Source organism: Anabrus simplex, chromosome 7 (genome assembly GCF_040414725.1).
Source record: "Anabrus simplex isolate iqAnaSimp1 chromosome 7, ASM4041472v1, whole genome shotgun sequence".
In the NCBI taxonomy this organism is placed as follows: Eukaryota; Metazoa; Arthropoda; class Insecta; order Orthoptera; family Tettigoniidae; genus Anabrus; species Anabrus simplex.
In genome coordinates, this window is record NC_090271.1 from 249,286,234 (window position 1) to 249,304,985 (window position 18,752).

An 18,752-nucleotide genomic window follows, 5' to 3' on the forward strand; every position below is an offset into this window, starting at 1 on the left:
ACACTGTATTTAAAAAAAGGCTTTTTACGACATATCGTAAAAAACGGAAAATTTTCAGAGAAATGTATCGACTATAACGTCCGATGTATATTGATGATGTTTGTTGTTTGAAGGGGCCTAACATCTAAGGCCATCGGCCCCCGTCCAATGTTTATGTTTGTTTGTTACCCGTTGGGGGATTTCTGACAACCATGTAAAGCTTATTTTCAAACTCTTGGTGTTTGCTATCTCACCGTCGGATAGATCCTCAATTTTAATCACGTAGGCTAAGTGGACCTCGAAACAGTCCTCAGGAACTGGCCGGGAATAGAAGCCGGGGTCTCCGGGTGAGAGGAAGGCACGATACCCCTAGACCGCGGGGCCAAGACAAGCCTTGTAGCATACCATATTCCAGTTCATTATCTGAAATTCAGCTCAATATATCTTCAAAATGTCGTTGAGAATCGTATTTTTCAGTGTGGAGGTTACGTTTATAGAGCCTATTTTTCACACTGGAAATGCGCGAGTGACCTTCCTTGTTCAGTCTGTTAGAAAAAAACTCATTCAGCATTAATTCTATGTATCGGCCAGAATTAATTTTGTCGTTAAAAATTGGCCCAACAATTCGTTGAGCACTATTAGCGCAACAAAGTTATAATTTAAAGTCACAATGCGGTGTTATCCTTGGCTTCTCACGTGACCAATACCGATTATTTTGTGAATTTACACATCCATGTTAAAACAACCTACTCCTTATAAGAAAACAGCACCAATTCAGGATTAAATTCACCACTGTTGACTTTTGAAGAAAACATATGCAATAAGGCTGAGCATCTCGGGCTTAAACTTTGTATATCTGTGACTTTGTAACGCTCAAGTTGCAGTTTTCCTGCCTCCCGCCGTGTCGAGGAATATGAAAGCTCACTTTGCTGAGCCTGTTTCCTTAAATAATTTCGTTCAACTTTTTCACAAATATCCAGAAATGTTTCGTCATTTAAGACAGTCGGTTATTGGACTCACCATATTTTCTAGCAGTAGCACACCGCTTTGAATTTATTTACAATTTTATCCATTCCGCAGTGCGTTGGCAGCCACATTTGTGGCAATTATTCGCGGAATTTCCTTCTCACTCTCCCAGCAACTTCGTGCTTTAAAAGATCTACAGCACAAGGAAATATCCTGTTCAACACTTCATTCAGAAGCCAAGAAACGTAGGCTACTAATCCGAACAATTACTGCTGTGTAGTCGGACACTGTGGCTCCATGGTTAAGTGGATATCAGGCTGGCATTTAGTCCTAGAGGCCCGGGTTCGATTCCCGGTCAATTTCGTGATTTTATATTTCATTGGCTCGGAGGCTAAGTGCTTATCGTCTTCATGATTATAATTCATCTTAGGTACGGCCCAATGCTTACAGACGTACAGATCACCTATAGGGCGTCAATTTTAAAAGTCTGCACCCGGCCTCTCCAGAAGCCATACAAGGACGTAGACTGAGGGAATGATAGGAATATGTGTCATGCACAAATCATAAATATTTCCCTAGCATTTCCAATTATTGGAGAAATATGTCCGTTTAGGCTCTGTTTTGACTAGCGCGGACCTGGCCGGTTCCAAACTCATGCCTCAAGAGATCTTACGACCTGTAGCACATCGGGCATCCTCGGGGTCCCTAGTGCTTGGTATCCGATCCCGGAGAATGAGAGCACGCCTACCGGATTATTAGTAGGTGCTTGTGCATGGCTAGGAGCGCCCTTCCACTCTCCTCATGCCATAGCCCGGTAAACGGGCCAAACGGCGTTTGGAGGCCGGGTACATTCCTGCGCAGTTAGCCCACACTGGCAGCTCCCTAGGTGCCGAGCAATCTGTGTGGTTGTGGTCACCAGAACAGAGGATATCTGGAGCTCAGATGAAACCTGATGAAGGTCCCACCTCATACTGCTGAAACACTGCAAGAATTGGTTAGGGGGTCCATTTGATCTCACTCCCTTCCTGGATGCAGTTTCAGGGTGACATGAAATGGTCCCTGTCTGGTGAGTCATATTCTTCCTCCTCCTCCTCCTTGTGCGGGGACAGTGTCTTCCTGACGTCACTTTCTGTTCGGTTGAGGGTGAGACCTGGTCTGGTAGTGCCCCACGTCTTAGCTTAAGGACCATGGTGGAATGGGCTTCCCTCCCGTCTTTTTCTTCCTCATTGCTGGTGGCAGAGCCAACAGCGTTGGGTTCTGACGTCCTCATGGGCAGATTCAGTCGTTTGGGTTGTGGAGGGTAAGCAGGTAGTCCGTCGGGGTGTCTGTCTCCACCTTCGTGGTGTCGTCTGCTGTGTTCCTGGGCACTGCCCTGAATTACACCTGAGTTTTAGGCCCTTGCTCGTTGACCCGAGTTAGCGGTGGACATTCGTAGTTGGCAAACTTGGGATTCTGCGTCCAGTTTGCTAAGAAAACTCTAGTTGGTGTCTTACCAGAGGCTTATATGCCTTCTCCTTTACATCCTTACTACAACGCCTAAACACCCTCATAACCATGTTCAGAGATCTGTACCCTTTATTTACAATCATATTTATGTGATTACCCCAATTAAGATCATTCCTTACATTAACACTTAGGTAATTACAATGATTCTCTTAAGAAAGTTTCCCCCATTAACGAAGTAATTTCCACTGAGAGGACTTTTCCTACTTGTGAAACTCACAAGCTGACTTTTAATGCCGTTTATCATCATACCATTGTCTACTGTCCATCTCATAACATTATCGAGGTCATTTTGCATTTGCTCACAATTTTTAACTTATTTATTACTCTGTATAGAATAACATCATCTGCAAAAAGCCTTATATCTGATTCCACTTCTTTACTCATATCACTAATATATACAAGAAAACATAAAGGTCCAATATTACTGCCTGAAGGAATTCCCTTCTTAATTATTACAGGCTCATATAAAGCTTCTCCTTCTCTAATTCACTGGGATCTATTTTCTAGAAATACAGCAACCCATTCAGTCACTCTTTTGTCTAGTTCAACTGCACTCATTTTTGCCGGTAGTCTACAATGATCCACCCTATCAAATGCTTTAGACAGGTAAATCGCGATACATTCCATTTGACCTCCTGAATCCAACATATCTGCTATATCCTGCTGGCATCCTACAAGATGAGCTTCAGTGGAATAACCTTTACTAAACCTGAACTGCCTTCTATCAAACCAGTTATTAATTTCGCAAACATGTCTAATATAATCAGAAAGAATACTTTCACAATGCTTACATGCAATGCATGTCAAACTGACTGGCCTGTAATTTTCAGCTTTATGTCCATCACCCTTTTCTTTATATACAGGAGCTACTATAACAACTCTCCATTCATTTGGTATAGCTCGTTCATCCAAACAATAATCAAATAAGTACTTCAAATATAGCGCTATATCCCAACACATTGTCTTTAGTTTATCCCCAGAAATCTTATCTCTTCCAGCCGCTTTTCTAGTTTTCAAATGTTTTATCTTATTTTAAATGTGGTTGTTATCATAGGTATATTTTAATACTTCTTTAGCATTAGTCACCTCCTCTATCTGGACGTTATCCTTGTAGCTAACAATCTTTACATACAGCTGGCTGAATACTTCTGCCTTTTGAAGATCCTCACATACACACTTCCCTTGTTCATTAATGATTCTTGGAATGTCCTTCTTGGAACTTGTTTCTGCCTTAAGGTACCTATACATACCCTTCCATTTTTCACTAAAATTTGTATGACTGCCAATTATGCTTACCATCATATTACCCTTAGCTGACTTGTTTGCTAGACTCAATTTCCTAGTAAGTTCCTTCAATTTCTCCTTACTTCCACAGCCACTTCTAACTCTATATCTTTCCAGTCTGCACCTCCTTTTTTGTCTTTTTACTTCTCTGTTATAGTATAGTGGGTATTTACCATTCCTTACCCTCTTTGAAGGTACAAACCTGTTTCCACATTCCTATAGACTGTTTTACGACTTGGAGCGTCTACACTCTTGGAAACTCTCTTGAAATCGTCTTTGAACTTCTCGAGCTGATTGAGTTAACACACACGAATCTTAAATTGAGACACGCTGTACCGTTGGAATCGCACGAGCCATAAAACCCTATTTGACTAATTTATTACAGAATTAAGAAATGAAGAAAATACACACACATACCTATTAACACTTGGGAAGAGCTGAACTGCGATTACCACATCGGACACGCGCACAAGTTCAGCTAGAAGGGATGTGCCGCACTGTAAACAAAGGCCGGGGTCAGGGTACAAAACATCTGACTGCATACCGCGCTATCCCCTTCCCGCGTGCGGTGACCGAGCTGGGAACTTCCGCACAGGAAACACACTGCACGCCAGAGTAAAGTGTATCTGATCAATTTCTAATTCCTTTCGTATTCAAAATCAACCTCTTTGCCTCTTACAAATGTTATTGATGAGCCGATTAAAAACCTTGTTCTAATTTCTGTCGACTTCCTTTATATCCAAACATTGTATTTATCATATCCCCAGAAATCTTCTCTGTACCAGCTATTTTTCTAGTTTTCAATATTTGTATCTTATTGTAAATATTGTTGTTATCATAGGTAAATTTTAATATTTATTTTGTATTGTCACCTCCTCTATCTGGATATTATCCTTGTAACCAACAATCTTTACATACTGCTGATTGAATACTTCTGCCTTTTGAAGATCCCCACATACACACTCCCCTTGTCCATTAATGATTCCTGGAATGTCCTTCTTGGAATCTGTTTCGGCCTTTCGTATTCGTATTTATACAAGTGGAGGCACATGCTTTCCCTAGTGCACCGTCACTTCATTGTCCTACATAAGAGGCTTGCAGTGCTTTCTCAACGATGCACTAGCCGCCAGCGCCTTGGAAAGGTGTAGCAATCCAACTGACGAGCCCACTGCTACACTGGGGTGAAACGTTGGAAATTTCTTTCTTTCCTTCTTTCTTTCTTAATCTGCTTACCCTCCAGGGTTGGTTCCTCCCTCGGACTCAGCGAGGGATCCCACCTCTACCGCCTCAAGGGCAGTGTCCTGGAGCGTAAGACATTGGGTCGGGTATACAACTGGGGAGAATGACCAGTACCTCGCCCAGGCGGCCTCACCTGCTATGCTGAACAGGGGTTTTGCGGGGGGAAGTAAAAATTGGAAGGGATAGACAGGGAAGAGGGAAGGAAGCGGCCGTGGCCTTAAGATAGGTACCATCCCAGCATTTACCTGGTAGAGAAGTGGAAAACAACTGTAAACCACTTCGAGGATGGCTGAGGTGAGAATCGAACCCACCTCTACTCAGTTGACCTCCCGAAGCAGAGTGGACCTCGTTCCAGCTCTCGTACCACTTTTCAAATTTCGTGGAGAGCCGGGAATCGAGCCCGGGCCTCCGGGAGTGGTAGTTAATCACACTAACCCCTATACAACAGAGGCGGACGCTGGTAATTTCACGATTCAAAAAGCCTAAAGGGCTTAACAGATATTATATTTTTCCACAATTGTTGGATGCTATCATAATTTGCATGACTAAGCAACCTATGGACTGGGATTTAATACGTTTTGTCCTGTAAATACAAAACATACTGGCCCCGCGGTCTACATGTAGTGAACCTGCCTTTTAACCGGAGGCTCCCGGTTTCGATTCCCGGCCAAGTCAGGAATTTCAACCTGGATCTGAGAGCTTGTACAAGGTCTAATCAGCCTACGCGGTTACAACTGAGGAGCTATCTGACGGTGAGATGGCGGCCCCCTTCTAGAATGCAGAGAGTAACGATCGGGAAGAATCGGTGCACTGACGACGCATCACGTCGTAATCTGCAGGCCGTCACGTTGATTGGCGATCACTTGGTAGGCCATGGCACATTAGGGCTTTTGTACCATGGTTTTTAGTTTTAGTTTCAATTACAAAATACAATGCTGTGCAAAACTTAAGGACGAGTTAAATAAAGCTTCATAACATATCAAATACTCCGTAAAAATGAATCAAAGTGCTGTAACATATTTCCAAAGGTCTCCCACACGTGCATAGAAACCTGGCATGAGATCAGCGTGGCTATATTGCCAAATGGGTTTGGTCCCACAAAACGAAGCAGTTGAAGGAACGGGACAATGCAGTGTGAGTCAATCAGCGAGCTGTTACGGTGCACTGTGGGGGTGTTATTCATTATAACATGGCCCGGAGACAACATTTGGATGACTTCACACGGGGAAGAATCATCGGGAAACTGGAAGAGGGACGAAGTGTGACGACGGTAGCCCAGTAGTTTCGTATTGCTCACAGCATTGTTTCACGTGCATGGAGAGCATTCCGAACCACAGGCACTGCTGCCCGAAGGAGAGGAGGGGGTCGACCACTGTCAACTACAGCAGCAGATGAACGCTAAATTGTACAACAGCTAAGAAGAGTCTCACCTCAAACAGCGAGCGCAATTGTAACCACATTGAAAAGGACTGCAAGGCACCCAATCTTACGCTCCACATTGGCACGTCAACTGAATGGGTGTGGTCTTTTCTCCCGACGACCATTACGTTGTGTTCCGTTGACACCCCCACATCGGCGGCACCGTTTGGGATGGTGCCAAGAGCATCGGGTCTGGACCGACGAGGAGTGGAGTCGCGTGCTCCTCTCAGTTGATGCTTTTGCTTTTTGTTTAAAGGGGCCTAACATTCAGATCATCGGCCCCTTCTCAAATGAGAGCAGATTCAGTCTTAGTAGTGATTCTAGACGTACTCTCATCTGGCGAGAAGTGGGAAACACGCAATGCACCTAGGATCATGGTCGAATATGATTATTTTGGCAGTGCAAGTGTTATTGTGTGGGGGAGGCATAATGTTGCATGGGCATACCGACCTCCAAATCTTTGAACGGGGTACACTCACTGATCAGCGTTATTGTGACGGTGTACTCCTTCCCCATGTGCGTCTTTTCAATGGTGCATTCGGCCCTGACTTCATTTCTAGGGATGACAATGCACGACCGCATCGAACAGTGCAGGTGGGGGAATTCTTGGAACGAGAGAATATTCAGGGATTGGACTGGCCTGCCCGTTCTCCCAACGCAAATCCCACCGAACAAGCGTTGGACATGTCGGGCAGACGTAATGCAGCACGTCCACATGAACCAACGACCATCAATCACTTGTCAACAGCGCTGGTGGAGGAATGGAACGTCCTACCACAAGAACTCCTTACCAATCTTGAGGCCAGCACGGGAACACATTGCAGAGCCTGCATCGCTGTCCGTGATGATCAGACACCATTTGAAGAGCCATGTCCCTTCTTTTGTGATATCAGAGGACCATCATGATTAGCAATGACCTACGTGTAATTTATTGTCTCTGGATAAAAGTGTCATTTCTATTCGTCTCATCGCGTATTCTCTCAGTTCTTCCTTTGTACTGTATGTTTCAAGTTTCATCGAGCTATGCTACTTGGCAGTGACACAACATGCGATAGTTACTTTCGTCCTTACGTTTCGCACAGCAGTGTATGTAACTAGATATCTTTTTAAACGCGGACATCATAAGAAATGAAGTGCCAAATGGACTTTCTTCTTTCCTCAATAGGAACCTGCAATAGGAAGCTCCGGAATCTGAAACTCCGCCACAGTGCCACAGAATGAGCTTTGGTAGTTTGTTCATTTATTTACAAGTTGCTTTACGACGTATCGACTCAGATAGATCTTATGGCGCCGATGGGATAGGAAGGGCTAGCTAGGGGTGAGAAAGAAGCGGCCATGGCCTCAATTTTTCTGATGTGAAAGTGGGAAACCACGGAAGACCATCTTAGGGCGGCCAAAAGTGGGGTTCGAACCCACTATCCTCCGAATGCAAGCTCACACCTGCATGCCCTCTAACCGCATGGCCAACTTGCTCGCGTTGGTAGTTAGTGGTCCTAATTATGAGTAAATCAACTTCACTTCTGCCTGTAGGTTGTTTATTAATTGCGTATTTTGAGTGGTATACTCCGTCTTCCTTAAGATTATATATGCACAAACATGCTTGATATTCAACTAGTTGTAGCCAGTTGTTCAGACAAAATACAAGGTCGATTTTGGGATCGCCGATTTAATTAACATGACTCTTGAGATATATTTCTAACTTCTATCAATTAAGGAACTTGAACACATGAATCATCTACGGTAGAAAGATATGTGATGCAAGCGAGTGTAGAAAGAATGGCCATTTTATATGACGCAGCTATCTATATGCAGAGAACGTACTTTATGCATGTTAAAACCGGTTCCTTTGCACATAAATGATTTATGTTCAAATACATGGTTAATAGCAAATAATTTGTCTAAAGATGCCAGGCAAGCAGTTCACTTGGCAAAAGCTCATGGGAAGGCCTAAATAAGGCAGGAGCTGCTTGCAGAGTACAACTGTTGTCCTTGATACAGTGTTTAACTCGATAATTAGTGTAAAGTAGTGATTGCAGCTACTGATTAACAATGTAATCACTGAGTGGTTACACCATATAATTGCACAATAGGGCACATTGTGATATATCGTGCTGATGGAATGGGGCACGTTCCTTCTGTGGCCAACAAGGAGAGCCTAGACCCTGCGTCCAACCATTTTTTTTTTTGTTATGGGCTTTACGTCGCACCGACACAGATAGGTCTTATGACGACGATGGGATAGGAAAGGCCTGGAAGTTGGAAGGAAGCGGCCGTGGCCTTAATTAAGGTACAGCCCCAGCATTTACCTGGTGTGAAAATGGGAAACCACGGAAAACCATCTTCAGGGCTGCCGACAGTGGGATTCGAACCTACTATCTCCCGAATGCAACCTCACAGCCGCGCGCCTCTACGCGCACGGCCAACTCGCCCGGTCAACCGATTTTAATGAGCTTTATAAAGTACCTGTTGGGGGACATACTACAGTAACTCGTATATAAGGGTTTAGGTCAATACGCTTTCGTTAATTGATGAGTCCCTATAATCCAATGCAACGCATATATACTTTGAACGTTACAGCACAGTCAAACGGAGTGGTGGCCAAGTTGTCACTGTACTCGTCTACCAACGTCGACGAAGTGAATTCGACTCTCGCCGTAGTTATACTTTTTGTAAAAAATAATTCTTATTTGAGGGGACCTGAAGATAAAACTGCGAATAGAAATATTAGGCAAATAATATATACATCCAGCTCTGTGGTGTAGAGATCAGTGAGAGTAGGTGCCACACCTGGAGGCCCAGGTTTGATTCCCGGCTCTGTCATGAAATTTGAAAATTGGAAAGAGGGCTGGAAAGGGGTCCACTCAGCCTCTGGAGGTCAACTGAGTAGAAGTGGATTTGGTTACCACCTCAACCATCCTCGAAGTGGTTTTCCGTGGTTTTCCACTTCTGCTTCAGGCAAATGCCGGGAGGCTGCCTAACTTAAGACCACGGGCGGTTCCTTCCCTCTGCCTTGTCTATCCCTTCCAATCTGCCCATTCACCCACAAGGCCTCTGTTCAGCATAGCAGCTGATGCCACCTGGGCGAAGTACTGGTCCTCCTCACTAGTTCTATCCCCGACCCAAAGTCTCGCGTTGCGGGACACTCCCGTTGAGGCGGTAGAGGTGGGATCCTTCACTGCGTCCGAGAGAAAAACCAAACCTAGAAGGTAAACGGATTAAGAAAGAAATCAAAAAGATAATAATAATAATAATAATAATAATAATAATAATAATAATAATAATAATAATAATAATGTTTTTGGCTTTACGTCCCACTAACTACTTTTACTGTTTTCGGAGACGCCGAGAGGTCGGAATTTAATCTCACGGGAGTTCTTTTACTTGCCAGTAGATCTACCGACACGAGGCTGACGTATTTGAGCCCCTTCAAACACCACTGGACTGAGCTAGGAACGAACCTGCCAAATTGGGGTCAGAAGACTAGTGCCTCAACCGTCTGAGCCACTCAGCCCGGCAGAGCAGAAAGAAAAAATTATATATACAGTATATAGAGAGCGAGAGAGAGAGAGAGAGAGAGAGAGAGAGAGAGAGAGAGAGAGAGAGAGAGAGAGAGAAAGAAAGATCCAGCAGTGTTTAGAGCTGTATTAATTAATTTCACATTAATTTCATCTATTCCGCCTCAAGCGTGAGACTTTGGATCTGGGATACAACAGAAGAGGAGGACCAGTACCTCTTCCAGACTGTCTCACCTGCTATGCTGAACAGGGGCCTTTGGGGAGGGTTAGGAAGATAAGAAGGGATAGGCAAAGAAGAGGGAAGGAAGCGGCCAAGGTCTTAAGTTAGGCATCATGCCGGAATTTGCCTGGAGGAGAAGTGGAATCCACGGAAAACCACTTCGAGGATGACTGAAGTGGGAATCGAACCCACCTATACTCAGTTGACCTCCCGAGGCTGAGTGGACAGCGTTCCAGCCCTCGTACCACTTTTCAAATTTCGTGACAGAGCCGAGAATCGAACCCGGTCTTCCGGGGGTGGCAGGTAGTCATGCTAATCACTATACCACAGGGGCGGACTTGTTCAACTGTGTGCTAAAGGAATTGCGTTAAATACTACTAGATATGTGTTCAGATATTTAAGGACTGAGTGGAAATCGACTGCTTAACGATAACGACAGAGAATTTTTAAACTGCGCCAGAAGAAATAAATGTGCTGAAATAAGTAGCCGAACAAACAAGTTTACGGATATCCTTTCAAAACTGAAGTAATGTCAAATTTCAAAGACTAAACGATCCTACTGAACAGCAAATATGGAACAATAAACCGTTTGCATATGTTAATATGCTTTGGTGACTGGGTCCAATCAAATGGACTAGATAGAGAAGACTTAGCGACCAGGCGTCTCTATGGTAAAACACAGTAGTTTGCCGGTTCTTCCACCTCTGTGGTGTAGTGGTCAGTGTGATTAGTTGCCCCCCCCCCCGGAGGCTCGGGTTCGATTCTCGGCTCTGCCACGACATTTGAAAAGTGGTACGAAGGCTGGAACGGGGTACACTCAGCCTCGGGAGGTCAAATGAGTAGAGGTGGTCCGATTCCCACCTCAGCCATCCTGAAAGTGGTTTCCCCGTAGTTTCCCACTTCTCCAGGAAATGCTGGGATGGTACCTAACTTAAGGCCACGGCCGCTTCCTTCCCTCTTCCTTGTTTATCCCTTCTAATCTTCCCATACCCCCTCAAGGCCCCTGTTCAGCATACAGGTGAGGCCGCCAGGGCGAGGTACTGGTCATTCTCCCGAGTTGTATCCCCGACCCAGAATATGAAGCTCCAGGACACTGCCCTCGAGGCGGTAGAGGTGGGATCCCTGGCTGAGTCCGAGGGAAAAACCGACCCTGAAGGGTAAACAGATTAAGAAGAAGATGATGAAGAAGGATAAGAATAAGAAGAAAATGCGCAATCAAAAGCACACTGTAATCGAAATCAAACAAATAATAATAATAATAATAATAATAATAATAATAATAATAATAATAATAATAATAATAATAATAATAATAAACCAAACAAAAGCACTGGGAGAAATGATGAGAAGCAGAAATAATGAATTATCAAAAAAAGATTATGAATTACTGCACAAAGGCAGGCTTTTAATTATTTTTTGAATTCATTATCCGATTTGGTAAATATGTGTTTTAGAATTAAAAAATACTATTTATTCGGGGCGTCGACCTAAGAACATCTTTTGCCCCTACTTTGCACCATGTGTTGTGAACCTGCTTGTATTTGGAAATGGCAGAAGTGCAAAGTGTTGAATATGAGGAAAGGAGCATTAAGGACGACACGCCGGGGAAATTAAGCATTTACAATTTAAATCCCCTCACCCGGTCGGGAATCGAACACGGGGCCACCGGGTGACAGGTCGACGCGTTGTCTCCTACACCGCGGGGCGTGACTGGTAAATATGTTACTTCTTTTTGTTACAGCAGAAATATGAATTTAACTGACGTAATGTTCTTGACCTTTGAACATGGAATAATTAATGCTGACGAGATCTTATTTGATGACCATGGATTAAAATTATTTTGTTCTTTGCAGTATTGAGCTACCTTAATCTCTCTTATCGTTCCCTCAGTTCTGAGGATCGTGATCTCCAAGGAGGCTGTTGGTCAGTTTTCTCCATCTCTTGAGGTCCTCAGCCAGACGTGCTAAACGAAGATGTTCAACCGAGTTACACGTTTGATCATGTTAGACCATCGAGCGGGAACTTGTCAACGATCTCCCTTGCCGAGAACATTTCTATGAATGATAAGTTTTTCTCTGCTGTCAATCCTTCGTCGCGTAGCGTGTCCAAAGAATTGGAAAACACTTTGTTTACATATTGATGATCATCTGATTCTGAGGTTCAGTAGGTTTATAATGGAAGCATTGGTGCGACATGCTGTTCAAGGTATGCGTAACATTCTTCTCCAGCACCACATTTCAAAAGAATCGAAATTATTTTACAAGTTGCTTTGCGTCGCACAGACACATATGGGTATTATGGGGACGATGGGATAGGAGTAAGAAGAAAGCTACCGGGGCCTTAATTAAACCACGGAAAACCATCTTCAGCACTGCCGACAGGGAGTTCCGAATCCACTATCTCCCGAATGCAAGCTTACAGCTGCGCGACCCTAACCGCATGGCCAATTCGTTCGGTAAAGAATCGATTTTCTTCAGGTCTACAGTACGAGCAGTCCACACCTCGGCTCCATAGAGGAAAACTGTAAATATCAGACTGGATACTACTCTCACTTTCTGTGGTAAAGATAGATCGATTCTTCCATAAATGGGACAAATTTGTCATTACATTTGTGGCCATAGCTGGTCTTCTCTTAACCTCAAGAGCAGACCAAGGTATAGTATTTCTGAGGCGTTCTCCAGTTCCTTGAAAATATCTGTACTGGCCAATTTCTCGGCTCTGTCGACAATCATTATTTTGGACGTGTTCATGTTAATTTGTTGTCGCATTTGAGCATTGGCATTTTTGACACAAGAAATGAGTTCTGCCGTTTCTTTCTCATCAAAAGCAATGAGTGTTATCTTTATACTTTACGAGGAATATTTATTTTCTCCATCATGATTATTACTAATAATTAATGTCGTGTAACGTCCGAAGAGGCCTGGTGCAGGTCTTTCGAGTTAACGGCGTATAGGTGACCTTCGCGTCTACGAGGATGGGGCCCTACCTGTGATGAATTCTCATGATGAAGACGGAATACACACTCAGACCCCGAGCAACCGGAATTAACCAATTAAGTTTAAATACCCGACCCTTCAGGGAGTCGAACTCGGCACCCCCTGGGTCAAAGTCCAGAACACTAACCATTTAGTCATAGACATGAATATTACTAAAAGGCATTCATATTATTTGTTTAATGAAAACAGAGAGACACTACTGTATGCTGGAAGCGAAAAAAGAACATCTCAGCTTGGGCAACTTCCAACAGGACATGTAATGCACGTCTTGTTTTCGATGTTTCTGAGAGGTCATGTGTATAACTCTCTAGAGAATTCTAGTTGAGTTGTCCATTGTTCGATTGCAGGCAGACTAGGGCGTGGAATATTGTTCCTCTCTTGTGCTATCTGCAGTATACTTGGTCGGACATCGGCCATAAAACACGTAACCACGCACTCTACTCTCAAGTCGTTTTTAGGTTTAAGAGAGAAGATTAGTTAGACCCCCCCCCCCCCCCCATACAATGCATGTCAGTATTTTTTAACCCTCAAGCACACGCGCCAGATCTTAGGACGCAGACACACGCGTGGGGGTGCTTTCCACCCCACATATCATTGTATTGTAAAATATGAATTACTGTATTAATTGGAGATTTTCAGATAGATTATGTACGAATGACTCTTTCGCAAGGGATCCAGCCAGAAAGGTACAAGAGCGGGGAGAGCACAGAAAAGTCATTTGTACATTTCACGAGGAAATAAAATGACCTGGGGTGGATTCCACCCTATACGCGTGTGTTTGAGGGTTAAACTTGTTTACATGGATAAACAACAGTTCGAGCTAAATCGAAACACAAAAGCTTAGTATTAGTAAATACTGAAGAAAACGCGAAAAAATCAGCCGCTGTTGTGACTTGCTCGACGTTCACAACCTGCCATTCACTACTGTAATTATTGTTACTATTAACGAAGACTACTTTTTTCCCCCGAGGAGCTTCTTGATTAAAACCGCCGCCATACGGACAGGGTTACCAACAGCCGTACAGCGTATCAGTGTACTCTGCCACGGTCGTTATAATCGTAAGCAATTGTTGTTTAACTTAAGTGTGAAAGATAAACCAGTTTTTCATGATTCGTTTATCTATCTGACATTTTAAACACTTTTGAAAATTATGGGTCTTAAAGGTAGTTTTTACCACGAATTATTTCATTTCAGGTACTTGAGTTTCAACTTTATTAAAACTCATCTTCAGCCTTAAATACAACCACAATGTCATGCTGAGGTTTGTTACCTAAATGCAGACTCTTTAGTCTTGCAAACGTTCTTTCTTCCTTTCTTCATACGTTTACCCTCCAGGGTTGGTTTCTCCCTCGGTCTCAGCGAGGGATTCCACCTCTACCGTCCCAATGGCAAGGGCCCCGGAGGCCTCACCTGATATATTGAACAAGGGTCTTGGTGGGGATCGGATTATTGGAAGGGATAGACAAGGAAGAGGAAATGAAGCGGTCGTGGCCTTAAGTTAGGTACCATCCCGGCATTTGCCTGGAAGAGAAGTGGGAAACCACGGAAAACCACTTCCAGGATGGCTGAGATGGGAATCGAACCCACCTCTACTCATTTGACATCCCGAGGCTGACTGGATCCCGTTCCAGTCCTCATACCACTTTTCAAATTTCGTGGCAGAGCCGTCAATCGAACCCGGACCTCCGGGGGTGGCAGCTAATCACACTAACCACTACACCACAGAGGCGGACATTATTATTACCATAATGGCTGTTGTTCACATCTCAAATATTTTTAAATTTTCTTAACTTTAAAATAAGACGGTGATCGAAAGGTCGAGAATAGACCGTAGGCCTAAGTACTTGTGTTCCAGTTCGCGCTTTTAAAGCTCATTGTCTTGTTTTTCGTTGGCGCATTATTAAGTTACATAATAACATAGTCAGCAGGTTAGGTGATCCAGCCACCTTATAAATAATGTAGATTTTTATTTTATTTTGTTTGTTAAAATGTATCCAAGGTTAAACAGAAATCTGCTCGAAGATTTTTATCTTTGAAAGAAAATGGAACTTGCGAGCCATTTCTCTCGCACAGTTTTTAACGCTATTTAAATTAATTAAGCAGTATTTCTCCTGCTTAAATGTTCACACATGTGTGGGGACACACGCCTTGCTTTCAGGAGCGCGCATAAATTGCGAGGGGAATGTATTTATCGTGTCGCGGAGGAGCTGGTCGGCAGATAACCCGTGCGTAGGTGGAGGAAGCTGGAAAAGACAACCAACCCAATTCGCACAGCCTAGCTTTTCAAAGTTCACGGTCGACCACTCGCCACGTACCTTCAAGGACCTGGTCAACACATTACTGGTATTCATATCTTTAATTCCTTACATTTAAATGCCTTTAATTATGATCGGCGATTTGCATAAGCATTAAGTTAAAAAAGTTAATCCTCGCTTTCAGTATCTAACCGAGACGTGCAGATCCGTCTCAAGCAGTAAAGAGTCTCCGTATTAGATGTCATTCGCCCCCCCGCGGTGACTTGCGAATGGCTCATGTATTTTTAGTGGAATCTGTTTTCTAAATTACTAACCACAGTACAGTAGGCTATATTTTGTAAGGCACGTATAAATGCTCAGCCATAGAAGTGTGCCATAACATCCAAAAATTTAATTTATTCCGTAAAATTACTGTAGTCCGTCTCTGTGGTGTAGTGGTGAGTGTGATTAGCTGCCTCTCCTGGAGGTTCTGCTTCGATTCCCGACTCTGCTACGAAATTTGATACGAAGACTGGAAAGGGATCCACTCAGCCTCGGGAGGTCAACTGAGTAGAGGGGGTTCGATTCCCACCTCAGACATCCTCGAAGTAGTTTTCCACTACTTCTCCACGCAAATGCCTGCATGGTACCTAACTTAAGGCCACGGCCACTTCTTTCCCTCTTCCTTGTCTATCCCTTCGAATATTCCCATCCCCACCAAGGCCCCTGTTCAGTATAACAGGCGAGGCCTCCGGGTAGAGGTACTGGTCCTCCTCCCCAGTTTTATCTCCGAACAAATGTCTCACGCTCGAGGACACTGCCCTTGAGGCGGAAGGGATGGGATCCCTCGCTGACACAGAGGGAAAAACCAACCCTAGAAAATATTCGTATTCAATAATAATAAATGCTGTGAAGTGTTCCAAGAAAATCTGATTTTAATATATTAAAGAAACATCATTGCCCACTGCGACTGAACCCGTAAGTACTGATCGAGTGTTTAGAGTTGGAAAACCACAAAAGGGATTTCTAGTTCTGTCACAAATGTAGACTGGTTAATGATGGGGTGAAGTGTCCGACTCCTTGGCTGAATGGTCAGCGTGAGGCCTTCGGCTCAGAGGGTCATGGGTTCCGGCCGGGTCAGGGATTTAATCGCGTTTGATTAATTCTTCTGTCTCGGAGATTGGGCGTTTGTTCCAACACTTTCCTCTTCATATTCAGAAAACACTCCACACCACCAACTACACAGAAACACGCCGTAGTGATTACATCCCTCCATATTGGGTTGCCGTCAGGAAGGGCGTACGGCCGTAAAAAAGGTCTAAACCCAAATCTACGACACAGTTCACACCCGCCATCCCACAGGTGTGGAAAAGGCGGTAGTAGAAGAAGAATGATGCGGTGAGGTTGGCAGGGGAAGATGCATAACATTGGGTAAAAGAACTGCATACTTTCCTGTTTGTTTTCGTAAAACATTAATTATATTTGTGCTACTTCAAAAGTTATGTTTGTAAATGTTCATATATATCACTTGCTGCGTCTCCTTCTGTTATATGTGTTGCTTATTTTCCATTATTCTCATTTTTAAGCATTCTTTTAATCATTATTAAAAAAAATTGAAAATATTTTACGTGGAATTTTGCGTGCTAGTGTAAATTATTATTTATATAGAAATCGTGTTCTAATTTTCTTTCTTTGACACAAGTAATTTAACATCTGAAAATTAATGGTACAGCAAAAATAAGACACATTGATATGTTAGATCAGACGTCATCACGTAGTTGCTCTAGGGAGCGGGTGTTACTTGCTCTGCTCTGGACAGCTGTCTGTCACGTGACAAGAGAGCAACAGCCGGGCGGGTTGCATACCGTGGCCGTACTGTAGGCTAGGCTACTTCCCGCTCGGAAATATTACCATGTGAACTGCTATAATAATAATAATAATAATAATAATAATAATAATAATAATAATAATAATAATAATAATAATAATAATTGTACCGGGAGGTACACCCCAACCCCGTGCACTCAAATTCAGTGCCTAAATGAACTCCTCTATTGGTGAAACAGTGAAACTGAAACTACACCAACTTGGAACTTTTAATCAGAAGATGTCATCACCTAAATATTGAGTAATTTTGTTATTGTACAGTTTCCTAACCTGAGTGAATTTCTACTTGTTCTGTTTGATTTTTTTTTTCTATTTGCTTTACGTCGCACCGACACAGATATGTCTTATGGCGACGATGGGACAGGAAAGGCCTAGGAATTCGAAGGAAGCGGCCGTGGCCTTAATTAAGGTACAGCCCCGGCATTTTCCTGGTGTGAAAATGGGAAACCACGGAAAACCATCTTCAGGGCTGCCGACAGTGGGGCTCGAACCCACTATCTCCCGATTACTGGATACTGGCCGCACTTAAGCGACTGCAGCTATCGAGCTCGGTGTGTTTGACATTCATCAAGAAGTTGGGACATTCTTCCACAGATGACACCACTAAAAACTATGATCATGTACCCTGGTGCGAAGTGAAGGAACTTATGATTTAAAGAAGTTTTGTATTTCTAGGTTTTTGTAACTGAATAATTGTCATTTATTTTTGGGTTGGCAATTCTTACTTTTATTTCCGCCAGTTTTGAATCTAGCCAATCCCTAATTTTTGTAATTAATTTCCAACCAGTCTCGTATTTCTTCTTCACCTTGTGTTTAACCAATAAAATCAAGAGGGCGTGTACTGATTCATCTTGAATGATCTCGAACCTTCCCTTAGGGTTTATAAACTGCGGCTTTTCTCGTCTCTTGGCCAATTGATCGTCATCTTACTAAGTGTATGTGTCAAAGCAGGAGGCGGGCGGCCTCTTTCATCGGTCAGCAGTACATCTACAAGGTAATGGCCACATAACATCTTTCTTTATTGTTAACTCCGCAGTTTAACCCGAGGGAAAGGTCCGAATCGTTAACTCTGTAACCTACTTTTCTAAAAATGTAACTTTCTGCCTGCTAATGTAAAAAATTCATAAAATCTTTAACTGTAAATCGGAGATAGAGAGTGAATTACCCTCTCGAGCTCCCCTTCATCTTGGTTTGAGGTGACTACGTTTTCCTCTAACTGTTTTTCTACTGTAATGTGTTAAGGTAATTTCGATACGAGTCACCTCAGTAGAGTTGAAATAGCCCCTGTTTCATCGGTCTAGAGCCCCTTAGTTTTTTGTGTTCATATCTAGGAGTGCAAGTATACGCCTCCATTCATTTTGTGTTCGGGCCATTAATTTAACCTGTTATTCTTATCCCACGAACGCCCAGTAGGTTGGGTATTTAATAACCCTGTAAAAGTAAGTTCAATTTTGTGAATGGTGATTTGAGAGACCAGAAAGTGATGTACTGTTGCCTTGAGTAGGC

At 43.3% G+C, this 18,752-nt stretch overlaps 1 protein-coding gene across 1 annotated transcript in view; it reads left to right on the forward strand.

Annotated features, from left to right (window-relative positions):
• The window catches only part of LOC136877093 (uncharacterized), a 901,324-nt gene that overhangs the window by 567,765 nt on the left and 314,807 nt on the right, over positions 1-18,752 (forward strand). The window lies entirely within an intron of this gene.